This window comes from Drosophila bipectinata, chromosome XR, assembly GCF_030179905.1.
Source record: "Drosophila bipectinata strain 14024-0381.07 chromosome XR, DbipHiC1v2, whole genome shotgun sequence".
In the NCBI taxonomy this organism is placed as follows: Eukaryota; Metazoa; Arthropoda; class Insecta; order Diptera; family Drosophilidae; genus Drosophila; species Drosophila bipectinata.
Window position 1 is genome coordinate 19454781 of NC_091735.1, and position 18647 is coordinate 19473427.

The following is an 18647-nucleotide window of genomic DNA, read 5'->3' on the forward strand; positions in this document are numbered from 1 at the left end:
TAATGAATAAAAATATATAAGAATTTTTTTTTATTACATAAAAAATATAAAAAATATAAATTTTCATGAATAAAAACTATTGTTTTAACCCCACTTGTATAACATCCATGTGTGTTACACTTTATAGACAAGTGTGTGGGTGTTGCCCATGTGCGTGTGGGTGTACATATGTCTGTGTCTGTGTGTGTTTTTGGGTTCACTCTAGTTTACTTTGGGATTTATGAATGCTTTATGGCGGCTTGTCTGGACAAGGTCTGGAGAGATTTTCATGCAGAAACGAGTGGCGAGGGAGGTGGGGGTCTGAAAAAGTGTGGAAAATTGTATGAAAGTGTGTGTGTGTGAGAACCCAACTAATTTATTGCCAACTTCCGGCAAAGGCGAATAATTTTGTTTAGTTTTTGGTGTTGATAATGAAGGAACGGTCAGTGCACTGAAAAAAATTAGTTCTTTAAAAGCCATAATAAAAATTTAAAAAAAAATTTATAATATAATTTTTTTTAATTTATGGATAACTTTAGAAAGAACAAACAAAAATTAAATACAAAATTATAGATTGAAGAATATAAGATATGCTTATATATTATATTGTCTTGATCATGTTTTTAGCTTTATTTTCTCTGAGTGTAAAAGTCAATCCCACCCCTTTTCCTGAAATTTCTTGACCATCCTTTTCATAGAAAGGGTGATGCCCATCCAGCCGCCAAAGGACTTTCATTTTTGAGAACTCCTTTTCAAGCTTGTTTCTGACCATCATGGACTTACACCCCCTCCAACATCACCCCAAACCCCCCACCACCTCCTACTCCATCCTTAAAAAAACGAGGAGGATATTTTGTCCAACCCTTTGGCAAAATGCTCATTTAATTTTCAGATATTTGCGCATAAAACTTGCCATGAATTTATTGCTTTTTAAATAAATAAACGAGCAAATAAAGTGCAGAAATTAAAAGGGGGTGTGGGCAGAGGCGTAGGTGGTTGGAGTGGAAAGGGGGCGGCATACCCTGTTTAGTTGTGGCGCAACTAATTGAAAGTCACTCAAGTGTGAGAAGGATAGAGACAGTGGCGCAGCGGTGGGAGGGGGAGCGCTCTTAATGTTTGCTTTTTCGAAAATATTCCCTTAAATTTTTAATTAAAATATTTCAGAAAAATAAATTGGATAAGCAAAAGCTTTTCGAATGATATTGAAATTTCAAAAGGATTGTTCGATTTGCTTTGAATATTTTTGAGCGGGTTTAATATGTCTTAAAATAGACTAATGTGTAGCATTGATAATATTTTTTAAAGATGATAATTCTTAAGACATATTTTCAAAAAAAATGTATAAGAGAGTTTGAGTTAAAAATTATAGAACAAGAACCTTAATTTATAGATTTATTAAATACTTCATAAAGTCTACTAACTATTATGTATGTATATACTATCAATTTTAGTTTCATATTCTATGCATTAAATATTTTTTTATAATTTTTGCTGTAAAATATATTAAGTTTACACACTTTATTTAATCTAAGACCTCATGTCATGCCGTACATTATATGTCAGCGCCTCCCCCAAAGAGTAGCTTAAGCCTTACTTTTTAAAGTTATTTATCTAAAATTGTTTCTTCAATGGAACGTTATCCACTTTGGGCAATTTTTAAATGAATTTCTTATTATTTTATAATTCGATTAAATATCATTATACTCTATCACATATTAAGGTCTTAAATTAAACTATAGAGCATACGAGAACTTGGCCAATATTTCCATTAAATTTTGATTACCTTATTTCCGCCTATTTCCCTTTACTCTTTGGCTCATAACTTTCGCTAAAACACATTTTCTTTTTCGGTTTCTCATTTCCTTTGTTTACTTTGGTGGGCACACATGGATCGTATATATATATCTTTTTTTTTTTGCACTCGAGAGAGAAAAAGCTTTCAGGCTGCCGGCGAAAAAAAAACCTCAAAATCGTCTGCCATAACTAATTAATGCCATACTAATAGTGATGGCATGGCCCCCTCACTTTTCTGCCACGCCCACCGCAGGCGGCGACACCTAAGGCAAAACCTACCCGGCCTCCCCACTCTCCTGCACCTTACATTTAAATATATATATATATATATTTATCTATGTATGTGTGTATTTTTTTGCGGGTGTCTTTGAGATTTCTTAAAAAGGGTGGCAGGTAGGAGGGGTACTGAGGTGTAGGGGTGTAGGGGGGTAGGGTGGGTCACCCAGACGAGACAGCCAACCACAGCCACGCTGAGGCCGAACCACCGCCGAACCACCGCTAGGGGGCGCCACTCGGTGGAGCAGTCAACAGCAAATGGGAAACACGAAAACTTTCCTTTTTCTATTTTTCTCAAGCACAAAAACACACACAAACACACACACAGACGCAGAGACACTCTCAAACACACACACACACAAAGACTCGTGAAAATTTTCATAGCATTGCATTTATTTTCCCCCTTATTCCCCCCTCCTCACCCACTCAACTGGGGCTTAGTATTTTTTACTGGGTGTTGCAAATTGAAGGATGGAGGATCCTTTTTGCAATTCTGTTTAAAAACATCATCAGCCCGAAGGGAGCGGGACGTGGCAGGCGGGGGTGTAAAAAATTCTGCGCATGTTCCCTATCCCCAATTCACAAAAAAAAATAAAAGGAAAAACTAGAAAACACAAATGCAAAAGCAAAATGCATTGGATGAATGAGAGTTTTCCGGGTCTAAGGGTTGGAGGGGCAGGGCACAGCTTTTGGGGCAGGTTAGTGGAGCAGCATTCAACATAGACCAAAATGGCGGAGGAAAATTTCCACAGAGATCTTAACAACTTTTCATTGCCCTTTATAAAAATTAAATTGGGACTTTTTTAACTTCATAATTTCAAAATGAAATATTTCTAGAATAATTTTAAACCTTATATTAAAAAATATACATTTATAATAGATATTGATATTAAAATAAGGAAGAAACAAGTAAGTTTTTAATATTATGAAATATTTATATATTTATATGAAACTTATTTTAATTTTTTATCAAAAATAACTTGAAACTAAGGAAAATTTTAATCAAAGCCCCCCCACAAGCCATTTATCAAGAAATATAATTTGAAACTTATTTTTTACATTTTCTTATTCCAAAGAATACAAACCCCTTAAAGATTCTATACAACCTCTTAAAAAAAAGACATAGAAAACACACAAAATGAGGCCCAGAACGTGGAAAAATAAAACGAGATTGTCACCCACAAGTCTGGGGCATGCAACCAGCCAGTGGCGTACGCCGCAAAGTGCAGCATGATGATGGGGATGCTAAAGCACCCCCAAAGGGTTGCAGAGTGAGATTCTATAGCCCCGCTAAAAAAAAAAACACACACAAAAAAGAAAATAGATAAATATATATGTATATGTACTTATATAGAAAGTGAGTACAACCCTAGAAACTATTAAAGCTTTTCCGACTCGAGATTATTTGAGTTTTGAGTGAATTGGTGGGGACTCGACTCGGGGCTTTCGGTTCTCTTCCAATCAGCGGATCCGATGGCTGCGCATTTTTCTCATCGAAGGAGGAAAAGCGTCCGGGAAAACGAGGAAAAATCGCAAAAAATAAACAGAACAAGTGGGAAAATCAAAAAGACAGAAATAAACTAGAAAAGCAACGGCTCCGCCTGCTTTTTTATGAGAGGCCCCCCTACCAAGCATATGGAGTGAATTCGGAAGCGTTCTTGACTCAAGTTTGCAGAAAAAGGATTGTCTTGAAAAAATAATACAAAATTCAAAAATTCATAAAATCTACAAATAATTTTCTTACAAGCTTAATTAATTATTTTACTTTATTTACAAACATGAAATAATTATATTAATTTATTTTTTAGAAGCTCTGACAACTCTATAACTAAAGAAAATTGAGTGAAACTATTTCATATTTTTCTCATATTTTTTTTTGTCATGAAAATGCAATTGGGCAAGGCTCTCAGTGTGTGTGTGTGGGGGTTTTTATGATTGAGTGTTGGTATTAATGGGGGGTGTGGAGGCATGAGATTATTGAAGGCAGCCTGCAGATTCTTTTCCTTTTGTTTTTATTGCCTTATGTCGTGGCACGTGGCACACAAAATGTAAACAAGCCACAAAAGTGCAGGGCGCGCGTGGGAGGTCCAATATGGAGGAAGTAGATGTATTTCCAAAGGGCTGGGGGGTGAGGTTATGCGACTTTACATAGCCAGAGAGGGGGATGCTGTGCAAATGCGTCTAGGATTAGAGATCTGCGGTAAGGAGTTCAAAAGGAAACTTAAGCTTTTATTTTATACTCATTTGGGGAGTTTTTTTGTAAAAAAAAGTAGTAAAGGTAAGTAAAAACAAGAAAGGAAAGCTAACTTCGGGCGGAGCCGAAGTTTATATACCCTTGCAGTTAAAACCGGATATATATCGCAAACATCGGATATAGTTGGCCGATCCTTATGGGAATAGGAATATATAATCCAATTTATTACAATACAAAATCTAAAAAAAGTCCCAAACTTCTATCTTCAAAAATACGAAAGTTGATATTTCTACCAAATACCATTTCCGATCGTTCAGTTATATGGCAGCTATGGGATATAGTCGGCCGATCCTAATGAAATTTGGTAGGTTGGATCAACTGACCAAGAATTAAATCTGTACTAAGTTCCAGCTTTCTATCTTCAAAAACACGAAAGTTGGGTCATTTCCGATCGTTCAGTTATATGGCAGCTATAGGATATAGTCGGCCGATCCTTATGAAATTTGGCATGACGTAATGTTTTGCCAAAAATAGCTCACATGTCAAATTTGAACTCTCTAACTCTAAAAACACCAAAGTTATACCATTTCCGATCAATCAGTTATATGGCAGCTATAGGATATAGTCGGCCGATCCGGGCCGTTCCGACTTATATACTGCGTGCAAAGGAAAGAAGGGTGTGTGCAAAGTTTCAAGACGATAGCTTTAAAACTGAGAGACTAGTTCGCGTAGAAACAGACAGACGGACAGACAGACGGACAGACGGACAGACGGACATGCTCATATCAACTCAGGAGGTGATCCTGATCAAGAATATATATACTTTATAGGGTCGGAGATGTCTCCTTCACTGCGTTGCACACTTTTGACCAAAATTATAATACCCTCTGCAAGGGTATAAAAAGTCAGTCAATAAATGACTGAATACTTGTTTTAGGTGTTAATGTTTAAGGTGTTAAATGTTAATTCTTCTATAATTATAAGACATATCTTATTAATATCAATTACCTATTAAATATTTAAATAAATCTTAAATTAAATAGCTTGTAAATAGCTTAGCTTGTAAAGTTAGTTTTAATAAAGATATTTAAAGAATAGCTTAAAATAAATTACATTCAAAATGGCATTATAATACTATTTTAAAAGGGATTTTGCTTAAAATTGTTACATACATATTTTATATTTTATACAATTTCATTTTAAGGGAAAAAGTCCTTTGTAACTAACGTAATTTCGAGGAATTCAAGGAGTATCCATGCTTTATATCATATGCTTAGTATTTTCTTTTTATATTAATTTTAGCATAATTTAATACATTTATTTAAGATGTCTGTTTAGGTTAGAGTACTTAAAAAAAGTAAAATATAGAATATATTTTTTAATGAAATAATATATATATTGCTTACCATAGACCCAAGTCTGAGTTCACACCCTAAATAATATACAATCTAACCCCTACCTTTTTTATGACTTACATTTAAAAATAATATGATAATAATAAAGAAAAAATAGAATCATAATCAAGATTAGATTTGCGCCAAGCTACAAAACACATGGAAGGATGCACTTGCTCCAACCACCGATCCCTGTCCTCCACCATCCACCATTCACCGTCCACCTCATTATCCTGCTACGTCCTCACATTCAGAATCCCGCAAATGCGGCCGCACCTGCCTCGAGTCCGGGGTCGATTGGGTCCGGGAATCGGATCCGGATCCGAATCCGGCTATGGCTACGGATCTCCCGGTACCTGCCGTCCCGTAGTCGTTCCGCTTCGCCGGTTTATTTCATGCAAAATGGCCGCTCCTCCGCTCGGATTGCGTGTGCATTGGTTTACTTTTGTTTAGCAAAATGTTCATGCAAATCCGCGCACAGCATTGCCATTTGCCATTTGCATAAGCGGCCCCAGGACGGTGTTGGAGGTCCTATCCCTCCTAGTTGTTGAACGGTATACATGGGGCCTAACGCCGCACCTCTCCCCCACCCCCTTGCCGCTTCCCGTTTGCTCCTCATTTTCTATCGCAACTCCCCCCAAACCGTGCCTCTCTCATAACCCTCAGAACGAGACCGGTGTGAGTCCCGGAATCCGGGGAGTGAGAAAGTTCCGGGTCCATCATTAACCAGCGCAGGTTGAGTTCGCTATTGAACACAACGCGTTGTATGCACGGTGGCACTGAAAAAAAATGCTTGTAGGAATTTTATTATTTAGTATTTATGGATTAATATTTGTTAGTTAAGGTTTAAACTTTAAACCATAAGTTAATCTCGATATTTCTTGAACAAGGAAGGTAATAGGTATGAAAAAGGTAATATATCTACAATAAAAAACATTAATCTTAATCTATAAAAAGATTCAAAAAGTATGGGGTGTTTATAGCTAAATTTGTATTCCTAGAAATGGAAAAATCTTACGTTTTTTTTTAAGAGGATAAGAGGTCCTTTTTCAGGAAGCATTAGCAGTATTTTTACTAGTTTAGTGAATTATATTTTTGGCCTTGGTTTCTGCTTAAAAATAACTTAAAACAATATCATATACGATCTTATAATATTTCAATCTAATTGATACATTTTACCTTTACTTTCATTACTTAAATTTTGCTTTGTTTATATTCTTTATCTAAAGCTTATTGAGTTTTAAAAAATAATAGATATAATTCAAAATTTTCATTAAAATAGGAAAAGTAAATTAAAAAGTTAAACCAAATTCTCAATGTATAAATTTTCTATATTTACTTTACTTAAAAAATATAGATAAATAATTTATTTAAAAGCATATACTGTTTAAAAATAAAAATATAAATATATACCTTTTAATTTGTAGACTTCATTCCTTCATAGCTTTAGAATTTCTATAGTTTTTATGTTCAGTGCCTCTGGCAGGACAACTCATCACCATCACCATTCCTGGCTCATCCCAGTGCAATCCTTGCCACGCATATTCGCGCACGCACAAGGATTCTTTCGAGCCCCGGCCGCTCCTGAAGCTCCCCGTTCACCCCATATCCTTTTGGGCCAAAGTGAATCCTTTTGGAACTTGCCAAACTGGTTGGTTTAGTTTTCAAAACGGAGCGTCCTTTTCCTTGCTTCACTCCCCATATGGGTGTGTGTGCGTTCCGGGGGTGGTGTGAGTGTGTGTGTGTGTGTGGAAAACCATTTAAAATTACGGCAAAAAAGCAACAAAAGTTTTCCCAACTTAAGAAAAAGGGACGGGGAAAGTGGGCAGGAGTGGGACAAAGTGGGCCGGAGTGGGCCAGAGTAGGCCGAAGTGGGTGGTTGGGTGAAAAAGTGCTAGAGTCGCGTTGCGTTGCGTTGCGTTAAATTAAAACGCGTATGTTGCACACATTAATTGCCAGGAAGTAGATACGTTGCACGGTCATTGCGGGGGCATGCGGGGAGGCAGATGGCTACCGTGTTGGGGTTAGGGGGGGAAAGGGTAAGGGTATGATGGCAAAAAAGGGGTAGCCCATGCAAAGGTTTTTCTAATCATTAACACAGTTGCCATCGCCATCGAGTTTGTTTTGTTTGCCAGGCTCACACACACAAACACATACACGCACATATCCTTGCACACACATGCATACATTTGCAAATTAGAAATGTCCGTCAAATGCCCCATCCTACGGCCCCCCCCCGTCCCCTCTTGCATGCCACGCCCCTGCAGACAAGTTGAAAAGGTCGCTCGGCGATGCCAGCGATGGCCGTTGTAAGGATAATGCCGATGATGTCCTGATGAGGAGGAAGCAACACAGAAAACTGCACATGCCAAGGTACAGTGGGCTGGAAAGGGGTTTTTTTTTTTTTTTAATAAAATATGAAGTTTTAAATATATTTTGAGGAAGTGTTGTATTTAATTGATTTATTTTGTAAATAAATATGGTGCTCATATTTTGACTTTTTCAATATTTTTGAAAAACATGGTAAAATGTTTAGAGCATTCTGGACTCTCTTTTAAAAAAATATGGCTAATTTTTTCGGTATTTTAGGTATAGATTTATGAAATAAATTCAAAATATTAAAATAAAGTAGTAGAATATATTCTATTTGTGTGCAACTAAACTAAGTAATATGCCATACATGGGTTTCTTAGGACGGGTTTTGAAAGTCTAGGAAGTCTTGAAATAATAGATATAATAGCCTCCAATGTAATATATTTCAGTAGAGATTTCCTTGATAATCAATAGAAAAAAAATTAAAATTTTAGAATAATTTTAAGAAGATTTTGATGAAATAAGATAGCAAAAATATATGTGTAATATACATTTTACTATATAATAACTATGTATGTATTACACTTATTTTTATATAATAATCAAATGTTTTTTCATACAAATAAGCCATTCGAGTATTATTCAATAATAATTGAGCTCAATTTCAAGCATTATAAGGCAAATTCATGTTAAAAAATTTAAAATTTACCTTGACATTTGAAATTTACTTTTGAAAATGCAGTAAAAGGTTCATCGTTTATGACCATAATGACATACATTTTATAGAAAAATATCTTAGGTAAGTAATATAAGTTATTTAAAATTGAAATTCTATGTTTTTCTTAATAAATAAAGTTCCTTAGTTCAGTACCCTTTAGTATTTAATTTTTTAAAATTTTTAAGCATAAATGCGGCCCACTGTGCATCTTTTTCTTATTTGTAATGTGTAAAAAAAAAATAGGAATAAAAATAAATACATGTGTGTGGGTGAGTGAGTGTAAAAAACAATCAATTCGAATGAAAGTTTAGTAACAAGTACAGTCTCGCTGGGGAACTCTCACACTAATTTACAGTTAGACACTAATGTGTGCACCGCCCCCTAGCCTCTAGCCCCACTACCAATCCCCCCACCTCCCCCCCCCCCCCCAACATTTAAAAAACTTTTGTTTAGAAAAAGAATAAGAATAAGAAGAAGATGTAATAGTAGTAGTATTTGAAGAAGAAAAAGAAGAAACAGGAGCAGGAGCAGCAGGAGCGGCGCGAGAGAGTCCGATTCCAAAGTCGGCAACAAACTAACGGCAAATGGCAAATGAGGGCGACGAATGCGATAGTTTTCTCTCTCCCCCTGCCGGACCACCCACCCACTCCACCACCCACTCTCGTCCGCCCAACCCCCATTTTGAAAATAGTTTAAAATTCATTATATATGTTTATGTACAAGTGTGGAAGGAAACTACTCAAATCCTTTGACTCCGGCCATCTCGTTCGCTCGCCTTCTCCCTCTCGCTCACTCACTCATTTGGCAAATGCAACAATAAAACCAACAACACCGAGCTACGTATGTATTTTCTGAGCGCTCTAACCAAACACACATACATGAATATATATATATATATAATATTATATATGTAGTGAAAACTATATATGTAAATACTCACGTGTGTGTCTATGTGTGTGGCATATTGGCGCGCGTATATTATGTAAAATGTTGCACTTTCCAACTCAAAAAAGCGGGTGGATATTCTGCTGCTATCCCCCACCCAACCACCCCCCCAGCCCCCTTCTCTATTTGATAGAACAAAAAAAAAACCCTCTCACTTTCTCATTCCACTTGTTGTTGCTTTTGTTGTTTATGATAATGAGCATTTCGCTCATATGGCAACTCCCTCCAATACTATTATCCTTCGACTCGGTCGTATCTCGTATCTGGTATCTGGTATCGGGGTATCTGGTATCTCGTTTCAACCCATTCGTGAGATAATGATGCAAAATTTATGTATTTTGTGTAGAAAATAAAACCAGATTTCCAAATGAGTGAGAAATTGTTTGAGATTAACAAGCCAAAAAGGCCAGAATCAAGTGAAGGGGGTTGCTTTTGGTTTGGTTTGGTTTTGGTCAGTTTTTTTTTTTTAATTTTTTTTTTTAAAGCCTCCTTCCCCCCTTCTTTTTCACTTGGTCAGTTTCATTTTATTAGAAAATTTATAGCTACAAGGGGGCTATAGGGCTATAGGGCTAGAAGGGGGGTTAACGGGTTAAGAGAGAGAGAATGGGGTGGGAGGTGGAGGGGGTCCTAAGGATGGGTGGTCCTTGCTTGGTTGGCTGATATTTTTCCCTAATTTCATTTCCTTTTTAACTCGAGTCGTTTTAATTGTTGCTGTTGCTGTTGCTTTCTTCCTCTCTGCTGCTGCTGCTGCTAACGTCGCTGCTGCTGGCTGCTTCAGCTTCTGCCAATTTTGAGCCGAAACTCAATTTCCCTTTTTCTGAGTTAAATAACTCACATGTGTGTTGTATGAGTGTGGTTGGGGACTTTTGCGGGGGAGCACTTTTTACTCTCCTCTCTCCACTCCACGTCACTCCATTCGACTCAACTCATTTCATTTCATTTGCTCATGCATGCTGTTGTTGTTGTTTTGGGATTCTGGATGTTCTTGGTTTTTTGTTGTTTAATTTCCCAAAAAACAGCCGACAAAAAGGTTGAGTTTTCGTTTAGAAATTTTCGAAAATTTCGTGTGTGTTGTTATCATTTGCAATTGTGCCGTTAACCGGTTCAAAGCGTATAACACGCGCTCCACTCCTTTGGCTTCAAAAACCAAAACAAAGGTTACTTACTTAACTTTTCAAAATATTACTGAGTTATAGTTTAAACCATTACATATATATATATATATGTATATATGTGTAGTATATAATAATACTATATATAAATCGTATATATCGAGAGTTCGTATGATTTTGGATTCGATGCGATTCGGTTCCTTTGGTTAGTCGGTTCTTCGGTACCGTCGCATCGTTTAGTGTTTTTTCGGTTCGGGTTAATACCGTGATATACGTTCGGCTTTCGGCTGAAACTGCAAACTGCAAATCGTGTTCGCTCAAAAATAGAAAATCGAGCTCGGCACTTTCAGACAGACACGAACGAGTAGCAACGAGTTGGCCGAGGCACGAACTGCATCCCGGCTAACACTGGGGAGCTTCTGGGGTGGAGGCTCTTTCGTTCCTGTTGTTGTTGCTTTTGCCTTTTGGCTTTGCTTCACTGTTGTGCTGCCTGCTGCTGGCTGCCTGCCTGCTTCTGGCCAGGTGGCCCCGAATGTGTCACTCTGCATTTTGACCACTAACGCGCCGGCCGTGCTTCCGTTGCGTTCCGCCGTTTAACCGTTATCCGTTTAACGATACGTGGCCAAAAACGAGAAATATTTTAAAGCCAATTCCGTAATAATAATTCTACAAAAAATTATATATAAATATAATTTATATTAAATCAAGAAAATATTTAAAAAAAAAATATTATTCATTAAAAAAATCAATACACAAAACAGAAAGGAAGATTCGCGAAAGATCCGAGAGCTATCGAGAGATCCTTGTAAACAGTGCTTTTCCCGCCATGTTGGCCAGCAGCTTTTTGTTTTTTCAAGTGCCCGAAATAAAGATCGCAAAATTGCAAAACAGTGAATAGAGATCCAAAATATACTAATATTAAGAATTATACTTACAATCAAGTGCTCAGAATATCATCCCGAAAACAGGACTTGGTTGCACATTTGTGCAGTTTCTAAGAAAACATCTAAAAAAGGTAAGTTTTTCAAAGTTTTGGTTTTTGAAAATGAAAGACAAAGGTTTGGAAAGGAAAGGGGTTTCTTAGGTTTTCAATTAATATACGGTTTTTATGATATATTTTTATAAATAGATCAAAATATAATAGTTCCTAAGTGTTCCTCAGTTCCTAAATTCCTAAGCGGTTATATTAGTTCGGATTTTTTAGGTTTTTTTCAGAGTTAATCTGAAGACTTTTTTTGGTTAAAAAATAAAACTTAAAAGGGAATTTAATAGATAATAGATACTAGAATGAAAAAAAAGGATTTTAAAGGATTAATAGGCATTTTAAAGGTAATAAAATAGATAGAATCAGTCAGATATATCAGACCAACCGAATAGAAGTGTAAAGGAATTTATCAAAAGACTGGCTGTTAAAGCCAAAAAAATAACCAGTTAAATGAAAACAAATGATAAAAGTACTAATTATTCTAAAAGTAAGCTTTAAAAAACTAAGTTTTCGGAAATTACAACCTTTATAAGGTTTATTGTATAAAGAAAAACTTATGAAACTAGAAGAAAAGCCATATTAATATTAATACGAAGAATACTTTCAAGAAACAGTCAAGAAAATATTGAAACATAAATTACAAAGACCCTGAAAGTAGAGATCTTACAATATCTTCTAATATTTTACCATCAAAAGATATTTAATAACCAGTTGTAGCCAAAATGTTCTTAGCATTAGTTACATTATTAAATCCTACCAACTTACAAGCCAAACTTAGGCTCAAAAAGTTATCCTTTTTAAAAAAACACCTATATCTTTGATAAATTCCTTAACACTCTGTCGCGCCAATCAAACATCATAACAATCAGATTGCCATTTAAAAATGATGGTTTTTGGCCAACAAAAGGCATTTTAATAAACCACTTGACATGTCAAAAAATACAAACGGACAGTGAGCAATTTTTACTTAATGTAATTAATTAAAATTTAACGTATTAATTTCCAACTGGCAAACTTTGTCAGTGTGAGTGGGTGCGAATGACAGAGATGGGTAGTTAATATGAGAAAGAGAAAGAAACAAAAAGACAACCAACCGACCAATAATTGTGTGCATTTTATAATATGATACCTTGGAAAACTCATCGGTGAACCGCACTTATGTACCGCAAGTTCTACCGCGAAATTGATAATTCAACGGTTAACCAAACGGGCCAACAACTAACAAAAACAACAGCAAGAACAACAAAAAACCCAAGTATAAATAAATAAAGTTAAAAAACGGTCAAAACCAAATAGGGAGAGGAAAAAAAATGTATGGCCTACAATGAGTGTTAAAGGTTTAAAATCAACAAAGAAGGCAACAAAAAAAAAGACAAGTGCAATTGCAAACAAACTGAGGTATGAGGCCTTGAGGGTATTAAGGGTTAAGGGTAGTGGGTTAATTGTAAAGGAATTTGGTTATATTTATAATTAAATGTATATTTAAGTAGATTGTTTGATTATTAAATTTTTTTAAGCTTGAAATTCATATCATAAAGTTTTGCTTTTAGTCTTAAAGTCTTTTGTTTACTTATTTTAAAGCTTATTCATAGTTTTTAGAGACTTAACACTAAAATAAACTATTGAATAAAAATATTTCAATATTTAAGAATAAGAATTAAAGGCTTTTAAAACTAAAAAATGGGTGTTTATAGACCAGTTCTTAACTTTTAACTATGAAACCTAAAAGGCAAGTTTTCGTTATTTCCTTAAAACCCAAAAATTAAACCCAAAAGTTTCTTCGTTATTTCTTAGTTAAAACATTAAATATTTTAAAATTAATATTAAAAAATAGATGAACTTACAAAGAATATTAAAAAAAGTAAGCTTACAAAACAAAACTTTAAAAAATCCCACGCCAAAGCCAATTAAAACAAAAAGACACTAAAAATCAAGACCAAATCAAGAGATAGGCGTTCAGTATTTTATGGGCGTTTTTGTAGTAGGCGTGGCAGTCACTTAAGAGCCAAGGGCGTCTGTTCCAAAAGGGGCGTGGTGTGGTGTGAGCAAAAAAAATGGAAACAAATAAAGAGCGGGTGGGCCATTGGTGGGCTGTATTTGAAAGTGGTCAACCAACTCGTTGACCACAAAAGAGAAAAAATAATAAAATGAAATAAACACACGCAGACAGATAGGACATATCATGTGTGAGTGTATGTGTATGTGTGTATGCGTATTTTGTATCTGTATTTGTGGCCTGGCAGTCAAATCACAAACAAAACAAAACAAATTGCAACAGCCAGCCAGCCAGTCAGCCAGCCAGCCAGCCGGCGCTCAAATGTAGGCAATGAAATTATTTCCTTTAATTTTTTTTCCTGAAAATTTTGCAGTTTTTTTTTTGTTTTTGTTGTTTTTTCTGTTTGCATTTTGTTTATTTTTATCTATTTTTTTGTTGTTGTTGGTCACGGTTGTTGCATTATTTTTATTCATTTTTTTATTTTGGCTCTTGTTACTTGCTAATGCAATGCGACAGTTGAACGATTCATTTTAAAATATTTAATTTAATTTATATTTATAGCAAAATGTTTAGCATTGTTGGTTTTTATTGTTTTTTTTTCCTACTTTTCCTTTTTTGGTATTTTTTTTTGTCGTTTCGGTTATAGCCACTATCACTGATTGGCCAATTTGAAAGTCGCCAGCTTTTTGGTTGCCTTTTTGCCCAAAGTTAATGATTTGTTTTAGTTTGTGAAAATTATGGGCAGTTTTTTAATGAATAAATAATTTTTTAAATAATGGGAGTGCATTTAGAAAGGAGGTAGAGAGAAGGGAATAGGACTTTAATTTTATGAAATAGTTCTAACCGGTTAGAATATGGGTAAATTTTGAGTATATTTAAGCAGTCAGTATCTTGTAATCTTACTATATTGTAATTTATCAAAATTCTTAGAAAGGCATAAAGAAAAAATTCAAATGAGTAAACTATTACTGAAGATGAATTTTAGAAGCTAAGTTTTGAAGATTAATTATATTTGAAAGTGTAACAAAAATACGAAAAAACATAAAACTTCGTTGAGCTTCTTTTAAGATTTTTTGCTGCATCTAAATCTTAAAAATCGAATTCAAATGAAATTTGTTTTTTTTTGAACCAGGTTCTTTGTGAAAGTAAATGAATTTGAAACCAAAAGCTTATAGTGCTATAAAAAATAGTGCTTCGAATAAACCCTTTCTAAAGGTTTTAGTTTAAGTGCCAAGATTTAAATATTATTAAGTTATACTTTTAAATAATAAAAACACAAAAAATTAGTGCCTTAGACTTTTAATTTTAAAATCATTTTAATATAACCTTTTCTATTTTCTGTTTATTTTTCACTTTATAATTAAAACCCAACTGAGTTCCAGAATGGCGTCTGAGGCTGATTGTGATGGTGATGTGGAATGTATAGAATCGGTTGGATATATATTTATTTATGAGGGTTGCTGGCAATTATATTGTGCATTGTGCTTTCGTCTGGACCTGTTTTTTTTTTTTGTTTTTTTGATGTTTTTGTATGCGAATGCAACTTTTATCGATTTAAATTAAAAACGCATTGCTGCAAATTGTAAAAATTATTGTGTGCGTCTGTCTGACTGTCTGTCTCGCTGAATTTTTCCCATGCCGTCGGCCTCCAAAAAGGACTCTTTTCATGGCCCAGCATCAGCATCAGCAGCAGGATCAGAACGAGGACCAGGAGCAGGAAGCGCCAGCACATTAAATTGGTAGGCCGACCGTTGTTGGCCAGCATCCTGCTGCTGGAATTCTCCTACTCCCACCCCGCTTTACTGGCTTGCCAACGCCATGTCCATGTCCATGTCATTGGCCGGAGCAATGCGGAAAATCGCATTTTCTCATTTGGCTTCTGTCATGCAAAAATATCAAAAGCGCGTTGCGAAAATCTCGTTTATTTTTCACACGCATTTCTGACATTTTGCCCAACCATCTCCGTCGCTCCATCTCCTCCCGGTCCTGCTACTTTTCTTTCTCAATTTTTGCTGTTTTTTTTCTCCTGACTGACTGATTCTTCTCAGAAAGGATGGAATATATTGAAATCTTCAAAAAAATTTGAGTTTACAAAGATTGGGCTTTATGGCTGGAATGATATTCTATTAATTAAGTATACGCCATGTCGGTATGACGTATACGTAATATTTTGTTGTTTAATTATTATAGAAATTTCAACAAAAATGTATTTCAGATCATGGATTTAATAAGAACTTAAGTTATTGTAAATGTTAAGAAAAATATTATAAGCCTAAAGCTTACCTAAACCTATTTTTGAAGCCTAAGCCCAATCCTTTACGTATACGTAATATATCCTTTCGATCATTGCAAAAAGTTTATGTTAAAAGTTGTGAAGTGTTGCAGGGTTTTCTAAAATTCAAAAAATGTTCTGTTTATTCAAAACAATGTAAAGCCTTTTTTCAACTTATGTATGATCATTTTATTGTTGTTATTTTTGAGAAGAGACGGTAGATATCTGATCCTCGAATAAATAGATAAAATAGTTTTTATTTAAAGATAAAATTGTTTAAATTGCGAAAACTCTACAGATTGTTTATACATTAAGAAGAAAAAACATTAAAATTATATAGTTTGTTGGTCTTCATTACAGAGGCAATTAAAAAGTATCTTTTCATCTCTTAGATCTTTGAGGAATACATAAAAAAATGTCAATGCCAAAGGTAGAATTTTCTAGAATCTAAAATCGAGAGTCTTGTATCTTTGAGGAAGTATGTTTTATTTATGAAATATTTTACATTATTTCATTATTGAAGTCACATAAGAGAGTCACAATGATCTTTAATGATCCTACTTTTGATGAACTTTTGATCTATTAGTAATACTCAAGGACACTTAGCATCAAGAGATCAATGTGTTAAAAAATGTTAAAGTTTTATTAGTATTACTAAGTGGGTAACTCTTAACCCTAAAGTAAGGTTGACAAGGCTTATCTAAAAATATATTTTAATTACGATTTCTTTTTAAGATATATCCTTTGAAACCCCATCAACTTCTACAGTCCTGTTTATAAATATATACTTCATAAAACATATATCACATTAAACATTCAGGAACGACCTGCAATCTGTGCTGTTCTATTTAAAAATGCGCAAGCTGAAAGAGTTAATGCTATGTCCAGGACCCGTTACATTAATGTCCTGAAAAATACATAAGTGTGTGCGAGTGTGTGTTAGTGTGTGTGTGTATGAATATACATATATATATATATATATGAGTGGAAACAGCGCACACAATTAATAAGAATTACAAGTAGTATGGAAGAGCGTGTGTGGGTGTGTGTGGAAAGGGACGAATACGCGGGTGGATGCTGGTATGTGTGTGTAGGCTGATCCTGGCATCCTGAATCCTGGCATACTGGCATCCTGCATCCTGGCATCCTGCTGCAAAAGCAACAACAGCCGCACAAGTGCTAATGACTTAATAAATCATCGCGTGCGACAAAGAAATATATGGGATATATGTTCCTGGTCCGGTTCGGGGTCGGGAACGGGGTTCAGGATCTGAGGTCCGGGGAGCCATTAACCGCAGCCAGGAAGAGGCCGATGGTTTTCGACCATGCCCAGGTCCTGATTGGTAAAAATATATATGTATATATATATATATATATATATGTTTATATGTATGTACAGAACAGAGAGGCAAAATAAATGCATAATTCAATGAAAATCCTGCAGAAATTCCTTAAATCCTCAATATTCATTAAAAAATATGAAACGACCTGCCGGCGGTGGTCTTGCCTCTGATGTTTAATTATGATTGAGGCTGTTACATTTGTTGTTTTTTTTTTTTTTTTTTTATATATATTTTTTAAAATATTTATTTAATAGGGAAATGTTTTTAAGGGATTTTTTGAAGGTTTCTGGGTCTATTATTTCTTAGAAATTATGTTTTTTTGGTGTTTTATATATAGGAAATGTTTTTTTTGCAAACTTTTTTTTTTAAATTGATTAAACTGGAAAAAATGATTATTTTATTGTATTAAAAAATATTTTAAGCCTTCATATCATATTTAAATGGTAAGAGTTTTCAAAAACGTTTCTCTTGTTTTTGAAGGAAAACCCTTTTTTTTCAAGAATTCCCAATCAAATCTGTCCTAAAATTATTTTTAAATTAAAGTAAACACTTAAATGTTTCTCCATTATTTTTTTTCTTTGAGTCTTATTTTCCTTTTTTTTTGCCTTTTATCAATTAAAGCCATTTAAAAAGCGCCAAGCCAGCCAGTTTATTAAGCCGAACCTGGACATCCTTTGCTGTTTTTTTTTTTGTTTCTACCAATAGCAGAGACTGCTGGTTTCTGTGGCGGAAAAAAATGAAAAAAAAGAGCCAGGTGCCACTCTGGCCATTACATCTTTATGTGCTTAAGTACATAATGTAATGGGAAAATATTGGCAAGTACATAATAATGTGGCAGCGGCGAAGGGGCACCAGAGGACAGTAAGCTTAATCAGCAACTTAAATGTGTCGTGTGGCAGCAAGGATTTAATGCATACTCTGCCCCTGCCCTGCCCTACCCTTGTCCCCCCTTTAGCCATCATGCTCTTCTTATTTTCCGAAAAATTTTCAGCGCTTTTCCGAGGGAAACTTTTGCTGTCCGGCCATTTGCACGTTACAAAAATTAATTCGATTTGCTGCTCGGCGGTCATTTTAATCGTTTGCTGTCGTGCGGTGCCGTTTAATGAAAGGACCTGCCCCCCCGCCCCCCCCACCAGCACTCCCCTCACACATACAAACACACATGCAGAGAGATCCTGGCAATGCAATTAAAATATTAAAAACGTGAGCAAAATGCATAATGAGCTCTCAAGCAACACTTCATTAACGCGTTTTCTTTTTGCCCCTTTTAGCCCCTCTGTGGCCCCCTTTTGGTCCTTTGCCGTCCTTCCTGTCAAGATAAGTTAC

At 35.1% G+C, this 18647-nt stretch overlaps 1 protein-coding gene across 2 annotated transcripts in view; it reads left to right on the top strand.

Annotated features, from left to right (window-relative positions):
* The first annotated feature begins 11505 nt into the window (after nucleotides 1-11505).
* RunxA (Runt related A) overlaps nucleotides 11506-18647 on the top strand; it is a 38985-nt gene continuing 31843 nt past the window's right edge. For both annotated transcript variants that reach the window (XM_017232909.3, XM_017232910.3), the window contains exon 1: nucleotides 11506-11740. The gene's annotated coding sequence lies outside the window, so the exon portion shown is untranslated. The remainder of the gene's footprint in view (nucleotides 11741-18647) is intronic.